The following is a 20,059-nucleotide window of genomic DNA, read 5'->3' as shown; positions in this document are numbered from 1 at the left end:
CGACGGGAGAGGTTTTGGCCGCTCGGGGCGCAAAAAGGAGTGCAACACGAGGACTTCCCATGGGGTCACCCATCCTGGAACCATACATGTCTGATCATTGTATGTTTACGAAGAAATTTTTAGATGATGACTTCATTTACATGTTAATGACACATTTACTGTTGGCCATGATGCTGGAAAAATTGAAAAGCTTAAAGGAGAGTTTTAAGTAAGTCTTTTGGCCGCTCGGGGCGCTAAAAGGAGTGCAACACGAGGACTTCCCAGGGGGTCACCCATCCTAGTACTACTCTCGCCCAAGCACGCTTAACTTCGGAGTTCTGATGGGATCCGGTGCTTTAGTGCTGGTATGATCGCACTCGTTTTGTGTGCGTCGTCCCTCGCCTTTGTGCACGTCGCGGACGGCGCATATCGACGACCGGAGCCCATTGCGCGCCCCGAAACCTCTCGAACGATCTCGGAATCGCCATCGTCGGATCTCTCCGATGCCCACGAGGCCGACCGCGTACCGGACACGGCAAGCGCGCGCCGAAACCATCGGGACTTTCTCGAACGAACTCGGAATCGCTATTGCGGCCCCATTCCGGAAAGCTCTCTCCGAGCCCCACGAGACTGACCGCGTAGCGGTCACGGCGAATTCCGAGGCCCAAAACCATCGCCTCGGAGGTCGACGGGAGAGGTTTTGGCCGCTCGGGGCGCAAAAAGGAGTGCAACACGAGGACTTCCCATGGGGTCACCCATCCTGGAACCATACATGTCTGATCATTGTATGTTTACGAAGAAATTTTTAGATGATGACTTCATTTACATGTTACTGACACATTTACTGTTGGCCATGATGCTGGAAAAATTGAAAAGCTTAAAGGAGAGTTTTAAGTAAGTCTTTTGGCCGCTCGGGGCGCAAAAAGGAGTGCAACACGAGGACTTCCTAGGGGGTCACCCATCCTAGTACTACTCTCGCCCAAGCACGCTTAACTTCGGAGTTCTGATGGGATCCGATGCTTTAGTGCTGGTATGATCGCACTCGTTTTGTGTGCGTCGTCCCTCGCCTTTGTGCACGTCGCGGACGGCGCATATCGACGACCGGAGCCCATTGCGCGCCCCGAAACCTCTCGAACGATCTCGGAATCGCCATCGTCGGATCTCTCCGATGCCCACGAGGCCGACCGCGTACCGGACACGGCAAGCGCGCGCCGAAACCATCGGGACTTTCTCGAACGAACTCGGAATCGCTATTGCGGCCCCATTCCGGAAAGCTCTCTCCGAGCCCCACGAGACTGACTGCGTAGCGGTCACGGCGAATTCCGAGGCCCAAAACCATCGCCTCGGAGGTCGACGGGAGAGGTTTTGGCCGCTCGGGGCGCAAAAAGGAGTGCAACACGAGGACTTCCCATGGGGTCACCCATCCTGGAACCATACATGTCTGATCATTGTATGTTTACGAAGAAATTTTTAGATGATGACTTCATTTACATGTTACTGACACATTTACTGTTGGCCATGATGCTGGAAAAATTGAAAAGCTTAAAGGAGAGTTTTAAGTAAGTCTTTTGGCCGCTCGGGGCGCAAAAAGGAGTGCAACACGAGGACTTCCCAGGGGGTCACCCATCCTAGTACTACTCTCGCCCAAGCACGCTTAACTTCGGAGTTCTGATGGGATCCGGTGCTTTAGTGCTGGTATGATCGCACTCGTTTTGTGTGCGTCGTCCCTCGCCTTTGTGCACGTCGCGGACGGCGCATATCGACGACCGGAGCCCATTGCGCGCCCCGAAACCTCTCGAACGATCTCGGAATCGCCATCGTCGGATCTCTCCGATGCCCACGAGGCCGACCGCGTACCGGACACGGCAAGCGCGCGCCGAAACCATCGGGACTTTCTCGAACGAACTCGGAATCGCTATTGCGGCCCCATTCCGGAAAGCTCTCTCCGAGCCCCACGAGACTGACTGCGTAGCGGTCACGGCGAATTCCGAGGCCCAAAACCATCGCCTCGGAGGTCGACGGGAGAGGTTTTGGCCGCTCGGGGCGCAAAAAGGAGTGCAACACGAGGACTTCCCATGGGGTCACCCATCCTGGAACCATACATGTCTGATCATTGTATGTTTACGAAGAAATTTTTAGATGATGACTTCATTTACATGTTACTGACACATTTACTGTTGGCCATGATGCTGGAAAAATTGAAAAGCTTAAAGGAGAGTTTTAAGTAAGTCTTTTGGCCGCTCGGGGCGCAAAAAGGAGTGCAACACGAGGACTTCCCAGGGGGTCACCCATCCTAGTACTACTCTCGCCCAAGCACGCTTAACTTCGGAGTTCTGATGGGATCCGGTGCTTTAGTGCTGGTATGATCGCACTCGTTTTGTGTGTCGACGACCGGAGCCCATTGCGCGCCCCGAAACCTCTCGAACGATCTCGGAATCGCCATCGTCGGATCTCTCCGATGCCCACGAGGCCGACCGCGTACCGGACACGGCAAGCGCGCGCCGAAACCATCGGGACTTTCTCGAACGAACTCGGAATCGCTATTGCGGCCCCATTCCGGAAAGCTCTCTCCGAGCCCCACGAGACTGACTGCGTAGCGGTCACGGCGAATTCCGAGGCCCAAAACCATCGCCTCGGAGGTCGACGGGAGAGGTTTTGGCCGCTCGGGGCGCAAAAAGGAGTGCAACACGAGGACTTCCCATGGGGTCACCCATCCTGGAACCATACATGTCTGATCATTGTATGTTTACGAAGAAATTTTTAGATGATGACTTCATTTACATGTTACTGACACATTTACTGTTGGCCATGATGCTGGAAAAATTGAAAAGCTTAAAGGAGAGTTTTAAGTAAGTCTTTTGGCCGCTCGGGGCGCAAAAAGGAGTGCAACACGAGGACTTCCCAGGGGGTCACCCATCCTAGTACTACTCTCGCCCAAGCACGCTTAACTTCGGAGTTCTGATGGGATCCGGTGCTTTAGTGCTGGTATGATCGCACTCGTTTTGTGTGCGTCGTCCCTCGCCTTTGTGCACGTCGCGGACGGCGCATATCGACGACCGGAGCCCATTGCGCGCCCCGAAACCTCTCGAACGATCTCGGAATCGCCATCGTCGGATCTCTCCGATGCCCACGAGGCCGACCGCGTACCGGACACGGCAAGCGCGCGCCGAAACCATCGGGACTTTCTCGAACGAACTCGGAATCGCTATTGCGGCCCCATTCCGGAAAGCTCTCTCCGAGCCCCACGAAACTGACTGCGTAGCGGTCACGGCGAATTCCGAGGCCCAAAACCATCGCCTCGGAGGTCGACGGGAGAGGTTTTGGCCGCTCGGGGCGCAAAAAGGAGTGCAACACGAGGACTTCCCATGGGGTCACCCATCCTGGAACCATACATGTCTGATCATTGTATGTTTACGAAGAAATTTTTAGATGATGACTTCATTTACATGTTACTGACACATTTACTGTTGGCCATGATGCTGGAAAAATTGAAAAGCTTAAAGGAGAGTTTTAAGTAAGTCTTTTGGCCGCTCGGGGCGCAAAAAGGAGTGCAACACGAGGACTTCCCAGGGGGTCACCCATCCTAGTACTACTCTCGCCCAAGCACGCTTAACTTCGGAGTTCTGATGGGATCCGGTGCTTTAGTGCTGGTATGATCGCACTCGTTTTGTGTGCGTCGTCCCTCGCCTTTGTGCACGTCGCGGACGGCGCATATCGACGACCGGAGCCCATTGCGCGCCCCGAAACCTCTCGAACGATCTCGGAATCGCCATCGTCGGATCTCTCCGATGCCCACGAGGCCGACCGCGTACCGGACACGGCAAGCGCGCGCCGAAACCATCGGGACTTTCTCGAACGAACTCGGAATCGCTATTGCGGCCCCATTCCGGAAAGCTCTCTCCGAGCCCCACGAGACTGACTGCGTAGCGGTCACGGCGAATTCCGAGGCCCAAAACCATCGCCTCGGAGGTCGACGGGAGAGGTTTTGGCCGCTCGGGGCGCAAAAAGGAGTGCAACACGAGGACTTCCCATGGGGTCACCCATCCTGGAACCATACATGTCTGATCATTGTATGTTTACGAAGAAATTTTTAGATGATGACTTCATTTACATGTTACTGACACATTTACTGTTGGCCATGATGCTGGAAAAATTGAAAAGCTTAAAGGAGAGTTTTAAGTAAGTCTTTTGGCCGCTCGGGGCGCAAAAAGGAGTGCAACACGAGGACTTCCCAGGGGGTCACCCATCCTAGTACTACTCTCGCCCAAGCACGCTTAACTTCGGAGTTCTGATGGGATCCGGTGCTTTAGTGCTGGTATGATCGCACTCGTTTTGTGTGCGTCGTCCCTCGCCTTTGTGCACGTCGCGGACGGCGCATATCGACGACCGGAGCCCATTGCGCGCCCCGAAACCTCTCGAACGATCTCGGAATCGCCATCGTCGGATCTCTCCGATGCCCACGAGGCCGACCGCGTACCGGACACGGCAAGCGCGCGCCGAAACCATCGGGACTTTCTCGAACGAACTCGGAATCGCTATTGCGGCCCCATTCCGGAAAGCTCTCTCCGAGCCCCACGAGACTGACCGCGTAGCGGTCACGGCGAATTCCGAGGCCCAAAACCATCGCCTCGGAGGTCGACGGGAGAGGTTTTGGCCGCTCGGGGCGCAAAAAGGAGTGCAACACGAGGACTTCCCATGGGGTCACCCATCCTGGAACCATACATGTCTGATCATTGTATGTTTACGAAGAAATTTTTAGATGATGACTTCATTTACATGTTACTGACACATTTACTGTTGGCCATGATGCTGGAAAAATTGAAAAGCTTAAAGGAGAGTTTTAAGTAAGTCTTTTGGCCGCTCGGGGCGCAAAAAGGAGTGCAACACGAGGACTTCCCAGGGGGTCACCCATCCTAGTACTACTCTCGCCCAAGCACGCTTAACTTCGGAGTTCTGATGGGATCCGGTGCTTTAGTGCTGGTATGATCGCACTCGTTTTGTGTGCGTCGTCCCTCGCCTTTGTGCACGTCGCGGACGGCGCATATCGACGACCGGAGCCCATTGCGCGCCCCGAAACCTCTCGAACGATCTCGGAATCGCCATCGTCGGATCTCTCCGATGCCCACGAGGCCGACCGCGTACCGGACACGGCAAGCGCGCGCCGAAACCATCGGGACTTTCTCGAACGAACTCGGAATCGCTATTGCGGCCCCATTCCGGAAAGCTCTCTCCGAGCCCCACGAGACTGACTGCGTAGCGGTCACGGCGAATTCCGAGGCCCAAAACCATCGCCTCGGAGGTCGACGGGAGAGGTTTTGGCCGCTCGGGGCGCAAAAAGGAGTGCAACACGAGGACTTCCCATGGGGTCACCCATCCTGGAACCATACATGTCTGATCATTGTATGTTTACGAAGAAATTTTTAGATGATGACTTCATTTACATGTTACTGACACATTTACTGTTGGCCATGATGCTGGAAAAATTGAAAAGCTTAAAGGAGAGTTTTAAGTAAGTCTTTTGGCCGCTCGGGGCGCAAAAAGGAGTGCAACACGAGGACTTCCCAGGGGGTCACCCATCCTAGTACTACTCTCGCCCAAGCACGCTTAACTTCGGAGTTCTGATGGGATCCGGTGCTTTAGTGCTGGTATGATCGCACTCGTTTTGTGTGCGTCGTCCCTCGCCTTTGTGCACGTCGCGGACGGCGCATATCGACGACCGGAGCCCATTGCGCGCCCCGAAACCTCTCGAACGATCTCGGAATCGCCATCGTCGGATCTCTCCGATGCCCACGAGGCCGACCGCGTACCGGACACGGCAAGCGCGCGCCGAAACCATCGGGACTTTCTCGAACGAACTCGGAATCGCTATTGCGGCCCCATTCCGGAAAGCTCTCTCCGAGCCCCACGAGACTGACTGCGTAGCGGTCACGGCGAATTCCGAGGCCCAAAACCATCGCCTCGGAGGTCGACGGGAGAGGTTTTGGCCGCTCGGGGCGCAAAAAGGAGTGCAACACGAGGACTTCCCATGGGGTCACCCATCCTGGAACCATACATGTCTGATCATTGTATGTTTACGAAGAAATTTTTAGATGATGACTTCATTTACATGTTACTGACACATTTACTGTTGGCCATGATGCTGGAAAAATTGAAAAGCTTAAAGGAGAGTTTTAAGTAAGTCTTTTGGCCGCTCGGGGCGCAAAAAGGAGTGCAACACGAGGACTTCCCAGGGGGTCACCCATCCTAGTACTACTCTCGCCCAAGCACGCTTAACTTCGGAGTTCTGATGGGATCCGGTGCTTTAGTGCTGGTATGATCGCACTCGTTTTGTGTGCGTCGTCCCTCGCCTTTGTGCACGTCGCGGACGGCGCATATCGACGACCGGAGCCCATTGCGCGCCCCGAAACCTCTCGAACGATCTCGGAATCGCCATCGTCGGATCTCTCCGATGCCCACGAGGCCGACCGCGTACCGGACACGGCAAGCGCGCGCCGAAACCATCGGGACTTTCTCGAACGAACTCGGAATCGCTATTGCGGCCCCATTCCGGAAAGCTCTCTCCGAGCCCCACGAGACTGACTGCGTAGCGGTCACGGCGAATTCCGAGGCCCAAAACCATCGCCTCGGAGGTCGACGGGAGAGGTTTTGGCCGCTCGGGGCGCAAAAAGGAGTGCAACACGAGGACTTCCCATGGGGTCACCCATCCTGGAACCATACATGTCTGATCATTGTATGTTTACGAAGAAATTTTTAGATGATGACTTCATTTACATGTTACTGACACATTTACTGTTGGCCATGATGCTGGAAAAATTGAAAAGCTTAAAGGAGAGTTTTAAGTAAGTCTTTTGGCCGCTCGGGGCGCAAAAAGGAGTGCAACACGAGGACTTCCCAGGGGGTCACCCATCCTAGTACTACTCTCGCCCAAGCATGCTTAACTTCGGAGTTCTGATGGGATCCGGTGCTTTAGTGCTGGTATGATCGCACTCGTTTTGTGTGCGTCGTCCCTCGCCTTTGTGCACGTCGCGGACGGCGCATATCGACGACCGGAGCCCATTGCGCGCCCCGAAACCTCTCGAACGATCTCGGAATCGCCATCGTCGGATCTCTCCGATGCCCACGAGGCCGACCGCGTACCGGACACGGCAAGCGCGCGCCGAAACCATCGGGACTTTCTCGAACGAACTCGGAATCGCTATTGCGGCCCCATTCCGGAAAGCTCTCTCCGAGCCCCACGAGACTGACTGCGTAGCGGTCACGGCGAATTCCGAGGCCCAAAACCATCGCCTCGGAGGTCGACGGGAGAGGTTTTGGCCGCTCGGGGCGCAAAAAGGAGTGCAACACGAGGACTTCCCATGGGGTCACCCATCCTGGAACCATACATGTCTGATCATTGTATGTTTACGAAGAAATTTTTAGATGATGACTTCATTTACATGTTACTGACACATTTACTGTTGGCCATGATGCTGGAAAAATTGAAAAGCTTAAAGGAGAGTTTTAAGTAAGTCTTTTGGCCGCTCGGGGCGCAAAAAGGAGTGCAACACGAGGACTTCCCAGGGGGTCACCCATCCTAGTACTACTCTCGCCCAAGCACGCTTAACTTCGGAGTTCTGATGGGATCCGGTGCTTTAGTGCTGGTATGATCGCACTCGTTTTGTGTGTCGACGACCGGAGCCCATTGCGCGCCCCGAAACCTCTCGAACGATCTCGGAATCGCCATCGTCGGATCTCTCCGATGCCCACGAGGCCGACCGCGTACCGGACACGGCAAGCGCGCGCCGAAACCATCGGGACTTTCTCGAACGAACTCGGAATCGCTATTGCGGCCCCATTCCGGAAAGCTCTCTCCGAGCCCCACGAGACTGACTGCGTAGCGGTCACGGCGAATTCCGAGGCCCAAAACCATCGCCTCGGAGGTCGACGGGAGAGGTTTTGGCCGCTCGGGGCGCAAAAAGGAGTGCAACACGAGGACTTCCCATGGGGTCACCCATCCTGGAACCATACATGTCTGATCATTGTATGTTTACGAAGAAATTTTTAGATGATGACTTCATTTACATGTTACTGACACATTTACTGTTGGCCATGATGCTGGAAAAATTGAAAAGCTTAAAGGAGAGTTTTAAGTAAGTCTTTTGGCCGCTCGGGGCGCAAAAAGGAGTGCAACACGAGGACTTCCCAGGGGGTCACCCATCCTAGTACTACTCTCGCCCAAGCACGCTTAACTTCGGAGTTCTGATGGGATCCGGTGCTTTAGTGCTGGTATGATCGCACTCGTTTTGTGTGCGTCGTCCCTCGCCTTTGTGCACGTCGCGGACGGCGCATATCGACGACCGGAGCCCATTGCGCGCCCCGAAACCTCTCGAACGATCTCGGAATCGCCATCGTCGGATCTCTCCGATGCCCACGAGGCCGACCGCGTACCGGACACGGCAAGCGCGCGCCGAAACCATCGGGACTTTCTCGAACGAACTCGGAATCGCTATTGCGGCCCCATTCCGGAAAGCTCTCTCCGAGCCCCACGAGACTGACTGCGTAGCGGTCACGGCGAATTCCGAGGCCCAAAACCATCGCCTCGGAGGTCGACGGGAGAGGTTTTGGCCGCTCGGGGCGCAAAAAGGAGTGCAACACGAGGACTTCCCATGGGGTCACCCATCCTGGAACCATACATGTCTGATCATTGTATGTTTACGAAGAAATTTTTAGATGATGACTTCATTTACATGTTACTGACACATTTACTGTTGGCCATGATGCTGGAAAAATTGAAAAGCTTAAAGGAGAGTTTTAAGTAAGTCTTTTGGCCGCTCGGGGCGCAAAAAGGAGTGCAACACGAGGACTTCCCAGGGGGTCACCCATCCTAGTACTACTCTCGCCCAAGCACGCTTAACTTCGGAGTTCTGATGGGATCCGGTGCTTTAGTGCTGGTATGATCGCACTCGTTTTGTGTGCGTCGTCCCTCGCCTTTGTGCACGTCGCGGACGGCGCATATCGACGACCGGAGCCCATTGCGCGCCCCGAAACCTCTCGAACGATCTCGGAATCGCCATCGTCGGATCTCTCCGATGCCCACGAGGCCGACCGCGTACCGGACACGGCAAGCGCGCGCCGAAACCATCGGGACTTTCTCGAACGAACTCGGAATCGCTATTGCGGCCCCATTCCGGAAAGCTCTCTCCGAGCCCCACGAGACTGACTGCGTAGCGGTCACGGCGAATTCCGAGGCCCAAAACCATCGCCTCGGAGGTCGACGGGAGAGGTTTTGGCCGCTCGGGGCGCAAAAAGGAGTGCAACACGAGGACTTCCCATGGGGTCACCCATCCTGGAACCATACATGTCTGATCATTGTATGTTTACGAAGAAATTTTTAGATGATGACTTCATTTACATGTTACTGACACATTTACTGTTGGCCATGATGCTGGAAAAATTGAAAAGCTTAAAGGAGAGTTTTAAGTAAGTCTTTTGGCCGCTCGGGGCGCAAAAAGGAGTGCAACACGAGGACTTCCCAGGGGGTCACCCATCCTAGTACTACTCTCGCCCAAGCACGCTTAACTTCGGAGTTCTGATGGGATCCGGTGCTTTAGTGCTGGTATGATCGCACTCGTTTTGTGTGCGTCGTCCCTCGCCTTTGTGCACGTCGCGGACGGCGCATATCGACGACCGGAGCCCATTGCGCGCCCCGAAACCTCTCGAACGATCTCGGAATCGCCATCGTCGGATCTCTCCGATGCCCACGAGGCCGACCGCGTACCGGACACGGCAAGCGCGCGCCGAAACCATCGGGACTTTCTCGAACGAACTCGGAATCGCTATTGCGGCCCCATTCCGGAAAGCTCTCTCCGAGCCCCACGAGACTGACCGCGTAGCGGTCACGGCGAATTCCGAGGCCCAAAACCATCGCCTCGGAGGTCGACGGGAGAGGTTTTGGCCGCTCGGGGCGCAAAAAGGAGTGCAACACGAGGACTTCCCATGGGGTCACCCATCCTGGAACCATACATGTCTGATCATTGTATGTTTACGAAGAAATTTTTAGATGATGACTTCATTTACATGTTACTGACACATTTACTGTTGGCCATGATGCTGGAAAAATTGAAAAGCTTAAAGGAGAGTTTTAAGTAAGTCTTTTGGCCGCTCGGGGCGCAAAAAGGAGTGCAACACGAGGACTTCCCAGGGGGTCACCCATCCTAGTACTACTCTCGCCCAAGCACGCTTAACTTCGGAGTTCTGATGGGATCCGGTGCTTTAGTGCTGGTATGATCGCACTCGTTTTGTGTGCGTCGTCCCTCGCCTTTGTGCACGTCGCGGACGGCGCATATCGACGACCGGAGCCCATTGCGCGCCCCGAAACCTCTCGAACGATCTCGGAATCGCCATCGTCGGATCTCTCCGATGCCCACGAGGCCGACCGCGTACCGGACACGGCAAGCGCGCGCCGAAACCATCGGGACTTTCTCGAACGAACTCGGAATCGCTATTGCGGCCCCATTCCGGAAAGCTCTCTCCGAGCCCCACGAGACTGACTGCGTAGCGGTCACGGCGAATTCCGAGGCCCAAAACCATCGCCTCGGAGGTCGACGGGAGAGGTTTTGGCCGCTCGGGGCGCAAAAAGGAGTGCAACACGAGGACTTCCCATGGGGTCACCCATCCTGGAACCATACATGTCTGATCATTGTATGTTTACGAAGAAATTTTTAGATGATGACTTCATTTACATGTTACTGACACATTTACTGTTGGCCATGATGCTGGAAAAATTGAAAAGCTTAAAGGAGAGTTTTAAGTAAGTCTTTTGGCCGCTCGGGGCGCAAAAAGGAGTGCAACACGAGGACTTCCCAGGGGGTCACCCATCCTAGTACTACTCTCGCCCAAGCACGCTTAACTTCGGAGTTCTGATGGGATCCGGTGCTTTAGTGCTGGTATGATCGCACTCGTTTTGTGTGCGTCGTCCCTCGCCTTTGTGCACGTCGCGGACGGCGCATATCGACGACCGGAGCCCATTGCGCGCCCCGAAACCTCTCGAACGATCTCGGAATCGCCATCGTCGGATCTCTCCGATGCCCACGAGGCCGACCGCGTACCGGACACGGCAAGCGCGCGCCGAAACCATCGGGACTTTCTCGAACGAACTCGGAATCGCTATTGCGGCCCCATTCCGGAAAGCTCTCTCCGAGCCCCACGAGACTGACTGCGTAGCGGTCACGGCGAATTCCGAGGCCCAAAACCATCGCCTCGGAGGTCGACGGGAGAGGTTTTGGCCGCTCGGGGCGCAAAAAGGAGTGCAACACGAGGACTTCCCATGGGGTCACCCATCCTGGAACCATACATGTCTGATCATTGTATGTTTACGAAGAAATTTTTAGATGATGACTTCATTTACATGTTACTGACACATTTACTGTTGGCCATGATGCTGGAAAAATTGAAAAGCTTAAAGGAGAGTTTTAAGTAAGTCTTTTGGCCGCTCGGGGCGCAAAAAGGAGTGCAACACGAGGACTTCCCAGGGGGTCACCCATCCTAGTACTACTCTCGCCCAAGCACGCTTAACTTCGGAGTTCTGATGGGATCCGGTGCTTTAGTGCTGGTATGATCGCACTCGTTTTGTGTGCGTCGTCCCTCGCCTTTGTGCACGTCGCGGACGGCGCATATCGACGACCGGAGCCCATTGCGCGCCCCGAAACCTCTCGAACGATCTCGGAATCGCCATCGTCGGATCTCTCCGATGCCCACGAGGCCGACCGCGTACCGGACACGGCAAGCGCGCGCCGAAACCATCGGGACTTTCTCGAACGAACTCGGAATCGCTATTGCGGCCCCATTCCGGAAAGCTCTCTCCGAGCCCCACGAGACTGACTGCGTAGCGGTCACGGCGAATTCCGAGGCCCAAAACCATCGCCTCGGAGGTCGACGGGAGAGGTTTTGGCCGCTCGGGGCGCAAAAAGGAGTGCAACACGAGGACTTCCCATGGGGTCACCCATCCTGGAACCATACATGTCTGATCATTGTATGTTTACGAAGAAATTTTTAGATGATGACTTCATTTACATGTTACTGACACATTTACTGTTGGCCATGATGCTGGAAAAATTGAAAAGCTTAAAGGAGAGTTTTAAGTAAGTCTTTTGGCCGCTCGGGGCGCAAAAAGGAGTGCAACACGAGGACTTCCCAGGGGGTCACCCATCCTAGTACTACTCTCGCCCAAGCACGCTTAACTTCGGAGTTCTGATGGGATTCGGTGCTTTAGTGCTGGTATGATCGCACTCGTTTTGTGTGCGTCGTCCCTCGCCTTTGTGCACGTCGCGGACGGCGCATATCGACGACCGGAGCCCATTGCGCGCCCCGAAACCTCTCGAACGATCTCGGAATCGCCATCGTCGGATCTCTCCGATGCCCACGAGGCCGACCGCGTACCGGACACGGCAAGCGCGCGCCGAAACCATCGGGAATTTCTCGAACGAACTCGGAATCGCTATTGCGGCCCCATTCCGGAAAGCTCTCTCCGAGCCCCACGAGACTGACTGCGTAGCGGTCACGGCGAATTCCGAGGCCCAAAACCATCGCCTCGGAGGTCGACGGGAGAGGTTTTGGCCGCTCGGGGCGCAAAAAGGAGTGCAACACGAGGACTTCCCATGGGGTCACCCATCCTGGAACCATACATGTCTGATCATTGTATGTTTACGAAGAAATTTTTAGATGATGACTTCATTTACATGTTACTGACACATTTACTGTTGGCCATGATGCTGGAAAAATTGAAAAGCTTAAAGGAGAGTTTTAAGTAAGTCTTTTGGCCGCTCGGGGCGCAAAAAGGAGTGCAACACGAGGACTTCCCAGGGGGTCACCCATCCTAGTACTACTCTCGCCCAAGCACGCTTAACTTCGGAGTTCTGATGGGATCCGGTGCTTTAGTGCTGGTATGATCGCACTCGTTTTGTGTGCGTCGTCCCTCGCCTTTGTGCACGTCGCGGACGGCGCATATCGACGACCGGAGCCCATTGCGCGCCCCGAAACCTCTCGAACGATCTCGGAATCGCCATCGTCGGATCTCTCCGATGCCCACGAGGCCGACCGCGTACCGGACACGGCAAGCGCGCGCCGAAACCATCGGGACTTTCTCGAACGAACTCGGAATCGCTATTGCGGCCCCATTCCGGAAAGCTCTCTCCGAGCCCCACGAGACTGACCGCGTAGCGGTCACGGCGAATTCCGAGGCCCAAAACCATCGCCTCGGAGGTCGACGGGAGAGGTTTTGGCCGCTCGGGGCGCAAAAAGGAGTGCAACACGAGGACTTCCCATGGGGTCACCCATCCTGGAACCATACATGTCTGATCATTGTATGTTTACGAAGAAATTTTTAGATGATGACTTCATTTACATGTTACTGACACATTTACTGTTGGCCATGATGCTGGAAAAATTGAAAAGCTTAAAGGAGAGTTTTAAGTAAGTCTTTTGGCCGCTCGGGGCGCAAAAAGGAGTGCAACACGAGGACTTCCCAGGGGGTCACCCATCCTAGTACTACTCTCGCCCAAGCACGCTTAACTTCGGAGTTCTGATGGGATCCGGTGCTTTAGTGCTGGTATGATCGCACTCGTTTTGTGTGCGTCGTCCCTCGCCTTTGTGCACGTCGCGGACGGCGCATATCGACGACCGGAGCCCATTGCGCGCCCCGAAACCTCTCGAACGATCTCGGAATCGCCATCGTCGGATCTCTCCGATGCCCACGAGGCCGACCGCGTACCGGACACGGCAAGCGCGCGCCGAAACCATCGGGACTTTCTCGAACGAACTCGGAATCGCTATTGCGGCCCCATTCCGGAAAGCTCTCTCCGAGCCCCACGAGACTGACCACGTAGCGGTCACGGCGAATTCCGAGGCCCAAAACCATCGCCTCGGAGGTCGACGGGAGAGGTTTTGGCCGCTCGGGGCGCAAAAAGGAGTGCAACACGAGGACTTCCCATGGGGTCACCCATCCTGGAACCATACATGTCTGATCATTGTATGTTTACGAAGAAATTTTTAGATGATGACTTCATTTACATGTTACTGACACATTTACTGTTGGCCATGATGCTGGAAAAATTGAAAAGCTTAAAGGAGAGTTTTAAGTAAGTCTTTTGGCCGCTCGGGGCGCAAAAAGGAGTGCAACACGAGGACTTCCCAGGGGGTCACCCATCCTAGTACTACTCTCGCCCAAGCACGCTTAACTTCGGAGTTCTGATGGGATCCGGTGCTTTAGTGCTGGTATGATCGCACTCGTTTTGTGTGCGTCGTCCCTCGCCTTTGTGCACGTCGCGGACGGCGCATATCGACGACCGGAGCCCATTGCGCGCCCCGAAACCTCTCGAACGATCTCGGAATCGCCATCGTCGGATCTCTCCGATGCCCACGAGGCCGACCGCGTACCGGACACGGCAAGCGCGCGCCGAAACCATCGGGACTTTCTCGAACGAACTCGGAATCGCTATTGCGGCCCCATTCCGGAAAGCTCTCTCCGAGCCCCACGAGACTGACCACGTAGCGGTCACGGCGAATTCCGAGGCCCAAAACCATCGCCTCGGAGGTCGACGGGAGAGGTTTTGGCCGCTCGGGGCGCAAAAAGGAGTGCAACACGAGGACTTCCCATGGGGTCACCCATCCTGGAACCATACATGTCTGATCATTGTATGTTTACGAAGAAATTTTTAGATGATGACTTCATTTACATGTTACTGACACATTTACTGTTGGCCATGATGCTGGAAAAATTGAAAAGCTTAAAGGAGAGTTTTAAGTAAGTCTTTTGGCCGCTCGGGGCGCAAAAAGGAGTGCAACACGAGGACTTCCCAGGGGGTCACCCATCCTAGTACTACTCTCGCCCAAGCACGCTTAACTTCGGAGTTCTGATGGGATCCGGTGCTTTAGTGCTGGTATGATCGCACTCGTTTTGTGTGCGTCGTCCCTCGCCTTTGTGCACGTCGCGGACGGCGCATATCGACGACCGGAGCCCATTGCGCGCCCCGAAACCTCTCGAACGATCTCGGAATCGCCATCGTCGGATCTCTCCGATGCCCACGAGGCCGACCGCGTACCGGACACGGCAAGCGCGCGCCGAAACCATCGGGACTTTCTCGAACGAACTCGGAATCGCTATTGCGGCCCCATTCCGGAAAGCTCTCTCCGAGCCCCACGAGACTGACTGCGTAGCGGTCACGGCGAATTCCGAGGCCCAAAACCATCGCCTCGGAGGTCGACGGGAGAGGTTTTGGCCGCTCGGGGCGCAAAAAGGAGTGCAACACGAGGACTTCCCATGGGGTCACCCATCCTGGAACCATACATGTCTGATCATTGTATGTTTACGAAGAAATTTTTAGATGATGACTTCATTTACATGTTACTGACACATTTACTGTTGGCCATGATGCTGGAAAAATTGAAAAGCTTAAAGGAGAGTTTTAAGTAAGTCTTTTGGCCGCTCGGGGCGCAAAAAGGAGTGCAACACGAGGACTTCCCAGGGGGTCACCCATCCTAGTACTACTCTCGCCCAAGCACGCTTAACTTCGGAGTTCTGATGGGATCCGGTGCTTTAGTGCTGGTATGATCGCACTCGTTTTGTGTGCGTCGTCCCTCGCCTTTGTGCACGTCGCGGACGGCGCATATCGACGACCGGAGCCCATTGCGCGCCCCGAAACCTCTCGAACGATCTCGGAATCGCCATCGTCGGATCTCTCCGATGCCCACGAGGCCGACCGCGTACCGGACACGGCAAGCGCGCGCCGAAACCATCGGGACTTTCTCGAACGAACTCGGAATCGCTATTGCGGCCCCATTCCGGAAAGCTCTCTCCGAGCCCCACGAGACTGACCGCGTAGCGGTCACGGCGAATTCCGAGGCCCAAAACCATCGCCTCGGAGGTCGACGGGAGAGGTTTTGGCCGCTCGGGGCGCAAAAAGGAGTGCAACACGAGGACTTCCCATGGGGTCACCCATCCTGGAACCATACATGTCTGATCATTGTATGTTTACGAAGAAATTTTTAGATGATGACTTCATTTACATGTTACTGACACATTTACTGTTGGCCATGATGCTGGAAAAATTGAAAAGCTTAAAGGAGAGTTTTAAGTAAGTCTTTTGGCCGCTCGGGGCGCAAAAAGGAGTGCAACACGAGGACTTCCCAGGGGGTCACCCATCCTAGTACTACTCTCGCCCAAGCACGCTTAACTTCGGAGTTCTGATGGGATCCGGTGCTTTAGTGCTGGTATGATCGCACTCGTTTTGTGTGCGTCGTCCCTCGCCTTTGTGCACGTCGCGGACGGCGCATATCGACGACCGGAGCCCATTGCGCGCCCCGAAACCTCTCGAACGATCTCGGAATCGCCATCGTCGGATCTCTCCGATGCCCACGAGGCCGACCGCGTACCGGACACGGCAAGCGCGCGCCGAAACCATCGGGACTTTCTCGAACGAACTCGGAATCGCTATTGCGGCCCCATTCCGGAAAGCTCTCTCCGAGCCCCACGAGACTGACTGCGTAGCGGTCACGGCGAATTCCGAGGCCCAAAACCATCGCCTCGGAGGTCGACGGGAGAGGTTTTGGCCGCTCGGGGCGCAAAAAGGAGTGCAACACGAGGACTTCCCATGGGGTCACCCATCCTGGAACCATACATGTCTGATCATTGTATGTTTACGAAGAAATTTTTAGATGATGACTTCATTTACATGTTACTGACACATTTACTGTTGGCCATGATGCTGGAAAAATTGAAAAGCTTAAAGGAGAGTTTTAAGTAAGTCTTTTGGCCGCTCGGGGCGCAAAAAGGAGTGCAACACGAGGACTTCCCAGGGGGTCACCCATCCTAGTACTACTCTCGCCCAAGCACGCTTAACTTCGGAGTTCTGATGGGATCCGGTGCTTTAGTGCTGGTATGATCGCACCCGTTTTGTGTGCGTCGTCCCTCGCCTTTGTGCACGTCGCGGACGGCGCATATCGACGACCGGAGCCCATTGCGCGCCCCGAAACCTCTCGAACGATCTCGGAATCGCCATCGTCGGATCTCTCCGATGCCCACGAGGCCGACCGCGTACCGGACACGGCAAGCGCGCGCCGAAACCATCGGGACTTTCTCGAACGAACTCGGAATCGCTATTGCGGCCCCATTCCGGAAAGCTCTCTCCGAGCCCCACGAGACTGACTGCGTAGCGGTCACGGCGAATTCCGAGGCCCAAAACCATCGCCTCGGAGGTCGACGGGAGAGGTTTTGGCCGCTCGGGGCGCAAAAAGGAGTGCAACACGAGGACTTCCCATGGGGTCACCCATCCTGGAACCATACATGTCTGATCATTGTATGTTTACGAAGAAATTTTTAGATGATGACTTCATTTACATGTTACTGACACATTTACTGTTGGCCATGATGCTGGAAAAATTGAAAAGCTTAAAGGAGAGTTTTAAGTAAGTCTTTTGGCCGCTCGGGGCGCAAAAAGGAGTGCAACACGAGGACTTCCCAGGGGGTCACCCATCCTAGTACTACTCTCGCCCAAGCACGCTTAACTTCGGAGTTCTGATGGGATCCGGTGCTTTAGTGCTGGTATGATCGCACTCGTTTTGTGTGCGTCGTCCCTCGCCTTTGTGCACGTCGCGGACGGCGCATATCGACGACCGGAGCCCATTGCGCGCCCCGAAACCTCTCGAACGATCTCGGAATCGCCATCGTCGGATCTCTCCGATGCCCACGAGGCCGACCGCGTACCGGACACGGCAAGCGCGCGCCGAAACCATCGGGACTTTCTCGAACGAACTCGGAATCGCTATTGCGGCCCCATTCCGGAAAGCTCTCTCCGAGCCCCACGAGACTGACTGCGTAGCGGTCACGGCGAATTCCGAGGCCCAAAACCATCGCCTCGGAGGTCGACGGGAGAGGTTTTGGCCGCTCGGGGCGCAAAAAGGAGTGCAACACGAGGACTTCCCATGGGGTCACCCATCCTGGAACCATACATGTCTGATCATTGTATGTTTACGAAGAAATTTTTAGATGATGACTTCATTTACATGTTACTGACACATTTACTGTTGGCCATGATGCTGGAAAAATTGAAAAGCTTAAAGGAGAGTTTTAAGTAAGTCTTTTGGCCGCTCGGGGCGCAAAAAGGAGTGCAACACGAGGACTTCCCAGGGGGTCACCCATCCTAGTACTACTCTCGCCCAAGCACGCTTAACTTCGGAGTTCTGATGGGATCCGGTGCTTTAGTGCTGGTATGATCGCACTCGTTTTGTGTGCGTCGTCCCTCGCCTTTGTGCACGTCGCGGACGGCGCATATCGACGACCGGAGCCCATTGCGCGCCCCGAAACCTCTCGAACGATCTCGGAATCGCCATCGTCGGATCTCTCCGATGCCCACGAGGCCGACCGCGTACCGGACACGGCAAGCGCGCGCCGAAACCATCGGGACTTTCTCGAACGAACTCGGAATCGCTATTGCGGCCCCATTCCGGAAAGCTCTCTCCGAGCCCCACGAATCTGACCGCGTAGCGGTCACGGCGAATTCCGAGGCCCAAAACCATCGCCTCGGAGGTCGACGGGAGAGGTTTTGGCCGCTCGGGGCGCAAAAAGGAGTGCAACACGAGGACTTCCCATGGGGTCACCCATCCTGGAACCATACATGTCTGATCATTGTATGTTTACGAAGAAATTTTTAGATGATGACTTCATTTACATGTTACTGACACATTTACTGTTGGCCATGATGCTGGAAAAATTGAAAAGCTTAAAGGAGAGTTTTAAGTAAGTCTTTTGGCCGCTCGGGGCGCAAAAAGGAGTGCAACACGAGGACTTCCCAGGGGGTCACCCATCCTAGTACTACTCTCGCCCAAGCACGCTTAACTTCGGAGTTCTGATGGGATCCGGTGCTTTAGTGCTGGTATGATCGCACTCGTTTTGTGTGCGTCGTCCCTCGCCTTTGTGCACGTCGCGGACGGCGCATATCGACGACCGGAGCCCATTGCGCGCCCCGAAACCTCTCGAACGATCTCGGAATCGCCATCGTCGGATCTCTCCGATGCCCACGAGGCCGACCGCGTACCGGACACGGCAAGCGCGCGCCGAAACCATCGGGACTTTCTCGAACGAACTCGGAATCGCTATTGCGGCCCCATTCCGGAAAGCTCTCTCCGAGCCCCACGAGACTGACCGCGTAGCGGTCACGGCGAATTCCGAGGCCCAAAACCATCGCCTCGGAGGTCGACGGGAGAGGTTTTGGCCGCTCGGGGCGCAAAAAGGAGTGCAACACGAGGACTTCCCATGGGGTCACCCATCCTGGAACCATACATGTCTGATCATTGTATGTTTACGAAGAAATTTTTAGATGATGACTTCATTTACATGTTACTGACACATTTACTGTTGGCCATGATGCTGGAAAAATTGAAAAGCTTAAAGGAGAGTTTTAAGTAAGTCTTTTGGCCGCTCGGGGCGCAAAAAGGAGTGCAACACGAGGACTTCCCAGGGGGTCACCCATCCTAGTACTACTCTCGCCCAAGCACGCTTAACTTCGGAGTTCTGATGGGATCCGGTGCTTTAGTGCTGGTATGATCGCACTCGTTTTGTGTGCGTCGTCCCTCGCCTTTGTGCACGTCGCGGACGGCGCATATCGACGACCGGAGCCCATTGCGCGCCCCGAAACCTCTCGAACGATCTCGGAATCGCCATCGTCGGATCTCTCCGATGCCCACGAGGCCGACCGCGTACCGGACACGGCAAGCGCGCGCCGAAACCATCGGGACTTTCTCGAACGAACTCGGAATCGCTATTGCGGCCCCATTCCGGAAAGCTCTCTCCGAGCCCCACGAGACTGACTGCGTAGCGGTCACGGCGAATTCCGAGGCCCAAAACCATCGCCTCGGAGGTCGACGGGAGAGGTTTTGGCCGCTCGGGGCGCAAAAAGGAGTGCAACACGAGGACTTCCCATGGGGTCACCCATCCTGGAACCATACATGTCTGATCATTGTATGTTTACGAAGAAATTTTTAGATGATGACTTCATTTACATGTTACTGACACATTTACTGTTGGCCATGATGCTGGAAAAATTGAAAA

At 55.0% G+C, this 20,059-nt stretch overlaps 30 non-coding genes across 30 annotated transcripts; all 30 read right to left on the bottom strand.

Annotated features, from left to right (window-relative positions):
- Positions 1 to 239: 239 nt before the first annotated feature.
- On the bottom strand, positions 240 to 358 carry LOC135665845 (5S ribosomal RNA). The gene has a single exon (XR_010509538.1). It is a non-coding gene; the product is annotated as a 5S ribosomal RNA (ribosomal RNA).
- A 546-nt stretch (positions 359 to 904) lies between these two features.
- On the bottom strand, positions 905 to 1,023 carry LOC135665921 (5S ribosomal RNA). Its single transcript, XR_010509613.1, has one exon. It is a non-coding gene; the product is annotated as a 5S ribosomal RNA (ribosomal RNA).
- Positions 1,024 to 1,569: 546 nt separating this feature from the next.
- LOC135665844 (5S ribosomal RNA) lies at positions 1,570 to 1,688 on the bottom strand. The gene has a single exon (XR_010509537.1). It is a non-coding gene; the product is annotated as a 5S ribosomal RNA (ribosomal RNA).
- Positions 1,689 to 2,234: 546 nt separating this feature from the next.
- Positions 2,235 to 2,353, bottom strand: LOC135665843 (5S ribosomal RNA). The gene has a single exon (XR_010509536.1). It is a non-coding gene; the product is annotated as a 5S ribosomal RNA (ribosomal RNA).
- Positions 2,354 to 2,859: 506 nt separating this feature from the next.
- On the bottom strand, positions 2,860 to 2,978 carry LOC135665842 (5S ribosomal RNA). The gene has a single exon (XR_010509535.1). It is a non-coding gene; the product is annotated as a 5S ribosomal RNA (ribosomal RNA).
- Positions 2,979 to 3,524: 546 nt separating this feature from the next.
- On the bottom strand, positions 3,525 to 3,643 carry LOC135665841 (5S ribosomal RNA). The gene has a single exon (XR_010509534.1). It is a non-coding gene; the product is annotated as a 5S ribosomal RNA (ribosomal RNA).
- A 546-nt stretch (positions 3,644 to 4,189) lies between these two features.
- Positions 4,190 to 4,308, bottom strand: LOC135665840 (5S ribosomal RNA). The gene has a single exon (XR_010509533.1). It is a non-coding gene; the product is annotated as a 5S ribosomal RNA (ribosomal RNA).
- A 546-nt stretch (positions 4,309 to 4,854) lies between these two features.
- LOC135665838 (5S ribosomal RNA) lies at positions 4,855 to 4,973 on the bottom strand. The gene has a single exon (XR_010509531.1). It is a non-coding gene; the product is annotated as a 5S ribosomal RNA (ribosomal RNA).
- A 546-nt stretch (positions 4,974 to 5,519) lies between these two features.
- On the bottom strand, positions 5,520 to 5,638 carry LOC135665837 (5S ribosomal RNA). Its single transcript, XR_010509530.1, has one exon. It is a non-coding gene; the product is annotated as a 5S ribosomal RNA (ribosomal RNA).
- Positions 5,639 to 6,184: 546 nt separating this feature from the next.
- LOC135665836 (5S ribosomal RNA) lies at positions 6,185 to 6,303 on the bottom strand. The gene has a single exon (XR_010509529.1). It is a non-coding gene; the product is annotated as a 5S ribosomal RNA (ribosomal RNA).
- Positions 6,304 to 6,849: 546 nt separating this feature from the next.
- LOC135665903 (5S ribosomal RNA) lies at positions 6,850 to 6,968 on the bottom strand. The gene has a single exon (XR_010509595.1). It is a non-coding gene; the product is annotated as a 5S ribosomal RNA (ribosomal RNA).
- Positions 6,969 to 7,514: 546 nt separating this feature from the next.
- On the bottom strand, positions 7,515 to 7,633 carry LOC135665835 (5S ribosomal RNA). The gene has a single exon (XR_010509528.1). It is a non-coding gene; the product is annotated as a 5S ribosomal RNA (ribosomal RNA).
- A 506-nt stretch (positions 7,634 to 8,139) lies between these two features.
- On the bottom strand, positions 8,140 to 8,258 carry LOC135665834 (5S ribosomal RNA). The gene has a single exon (XR_010509527.1). It is a non-coding gene; the product is annotated as a 5S ribosomal RNA (ribosomal RNA).
- A 546-nt stretch (positions 8,259 to 8,804) lies between these two features.
- On the bottom strand, positions 8,805 to 8,923 carry LOC135665833 (5S ribosomal RNA). The gene has a single exon (XR_010509526.1). It is a non-coding gene; the product is annotated as a 5S ribosomal RNA (ribosomal RNA).
- A 546-nt stretch (positions 8,924 to 9,469) lies between these two features.
- On the bottom strand, positions 9,470 to 9,588 carry LOC135665832 (5S ribosomal RNA). Its single transcript, XR_010509525.1, has one exon. It is a non-coding gene; the product is annotated as a 5S ribosomal RNA (ribosomal RNA).
- Positions 9,589 to 10,134: 546 nt separating this feature from the next.
- Positions 10,135 to 10,253, bottom strand: LOC135665831 (5S ribosomal RNA). Its single transcript, XR_010509524.1, has one exon. It is a non-coding gene; the product is annotated as a 5S ribosomal RNA (ribosomal RNA).
- Positions 10,254 to 10,799: 546 nt separating this feature from the next.
- On the bottom strand, positions 10,800 to 10,918 carry LOC135665830 (5S ribosomal RNA). The gene has a single exon (XR_010509523.1). It is a non-coding gene; the product is annotated as a 5S ribosomal RNA (ribosomal RNA).
- A 546-nt stretch (positions 10,919 to 11,464) lies between these two features.
- LOC135665828 (5S ribosomal RNA) lies at positions 11,465 to 11,583 on the bottom strand. Its single transcript, XR_010509522.1, has one exon. It is a non-coding gene; the product is annotated as a 5S ribosomal RNA (ribosomal RNA).
- A 546-nt stretch (positions 11,584 to 12,129) lies between these two features.
- LOC135665920 (5S ribosomal RNA) lies at positions 12,130 to 12,248 on the bottom strand. Its single transcript, XR_010509612.1, has one exon. It is a non-coding gene; the product is annotated as a 5S ribosomal RNA (ribosomal RNA).
- A 546-nt stretch (positions 12,249 to 12,794) lies between these two features.
- Positions 12,795 to 12,913, bottom strand: LOC135665826 (5S ribosomal RNA). Its single transcript, XR_010509520.1, has one exon. It is a non-coding gene; the product is annotated as a 5S ribosomal RNA (ribosomal RNA).
- A 546-nt stretch (positions 12,914 to 13,459) lies between these two features.
- LOC135665825 (5S ribosomal RNA) lies at positions 13,460 to 13,578 on the bottom strand. Its single transcript, XR_010509519.1, has one exon. It is a non-coding gene; the product is annotated as a 5S ribosomal RNA (ribosomal RNA).
- A 546-nt stretch (positions 13,579 to 14,124) lies between these two features.
- LOC135665824 (5S ribosomal RNA) lies at positions 14,125 to 14,243 on the bottom strand. The gene has a single exon (XR_010509518.1). It is a non-coding gene; the product is annotated as a 5S ribosomal RNA (ribosomal RNA).
- Positions 14,244 to 14,789: 546 nt separating this feature from the next.
- LOC135665823 (5S ribosomal RNA) lies at positions 14,790 to 14,908 on the bottom strand. Its single transcript, XR_010509516.1, has one exon. It is a non-coding gene; the product is annotated as a 5S ribosomal RNA (ribosomal RNA).
- A 546-nt stretch (positions 14,909 to 15,454) lies between these two features.
- On the bottom strand, positions 15,455 to 15,573 carry LOC135665822 (5S ribosomal RNA). The gene has a single exon (XR_010509515.1). It is a non-coding gene; the product is annotated as a 5S ribosomal RNA (ribosomal RNA).
- A 546-nt stretch (positions 15,574 to 16,119) lies between these two features.
- On the bottom strand, positions 16,120 to 16,238 carry LOC135665821 (5S ribosomal RNA). Its single transcript, XR_010509514.1, has one exon. It is a non-coding gene; the product is annotated as a 5S ribosomal RNA (ribosomal RNA).
- Positions 16,239 to 16,784: 546 nt separating this feature from the next.
- Positions 16,785 to 16,903, bottom strand: LOC135665888 (5S ribosomal RNA). Its single transcript, XR_010509581.1, has one exon. It is a non-coding gene; the product is annotated as a 5S ribosomal RNA (ribosomal RNA).
- Positions 16,904 to 17,449: 546 nt separating this feature from the next.
- LOC135665820 (5S ribosomal RNA) lies at positions 17,450 to 17,568 on the bottom strand. Its single transcript, XR_010509513.1, has one exon. It is a non-coding gene; the product is annotated as a 5S ribosomal RNA (ribosomal RNA).
- Positions 17,569 to 18,114: 546 nt separating this feature from the next.
- On the bottom strand, positions 18,115 to 18,233 carry LOC135665819 (5S ribosomal RNA). Its single transcript, XR_010509512.1, has one exon. It is a non-coding gene; the product is annotated as a 5S ribosomal RNA (ribosomal RNA).
- Positions 18,234 to 18,779: 546 nt separating this feature from the next.
- On the bottom strand, positions 18,780 to 18,898 carry LOC135665818 (5S ribosomal RNA). Its single transcript, XR_010509511.1, has one exon. It is a non-coding gene; the product is annotated as a 5S ribosomal RNA (ribosomal RNA).
- A 546-nt stretch (positions 18,899 to 19,444) lies between these two features.
- LOC135665817 (5S ribosomal RNA) lies at positions 19,445 to 19,563 on the bottom strand. Its single transcript, XR_010509510.1, has one exon. It is a non-coding gene; the product is annotated as a 5S ribosomal RNA (ribosomal RNA).
- Positions 19,564 to 20,059: the final 496 nt, after the last annotated feature.

Source organism: Musa acuminata, unplaced genomic scaffold, assembly GCF_036884655.1.
Source record: "Musa acuminata AAA Group cultivar baxijiao unplaced genomic scaffold, Cavendish_Baxijiao_AAA HiC_scaffold_1049, whole genome shotgun sequence".
Taxonomy (NCBI): domain Eukaryota; kingdom Viridiplantae; phylum Streptophyta; class Magnoliopsida; order Zingiberales; family Musaceae; genus Musa; species Musa acuminata.
Note: the sequence above shows the minus strand (reverse complement) of the source record. Positions and strands in the feature narration are given on the sequence as shown.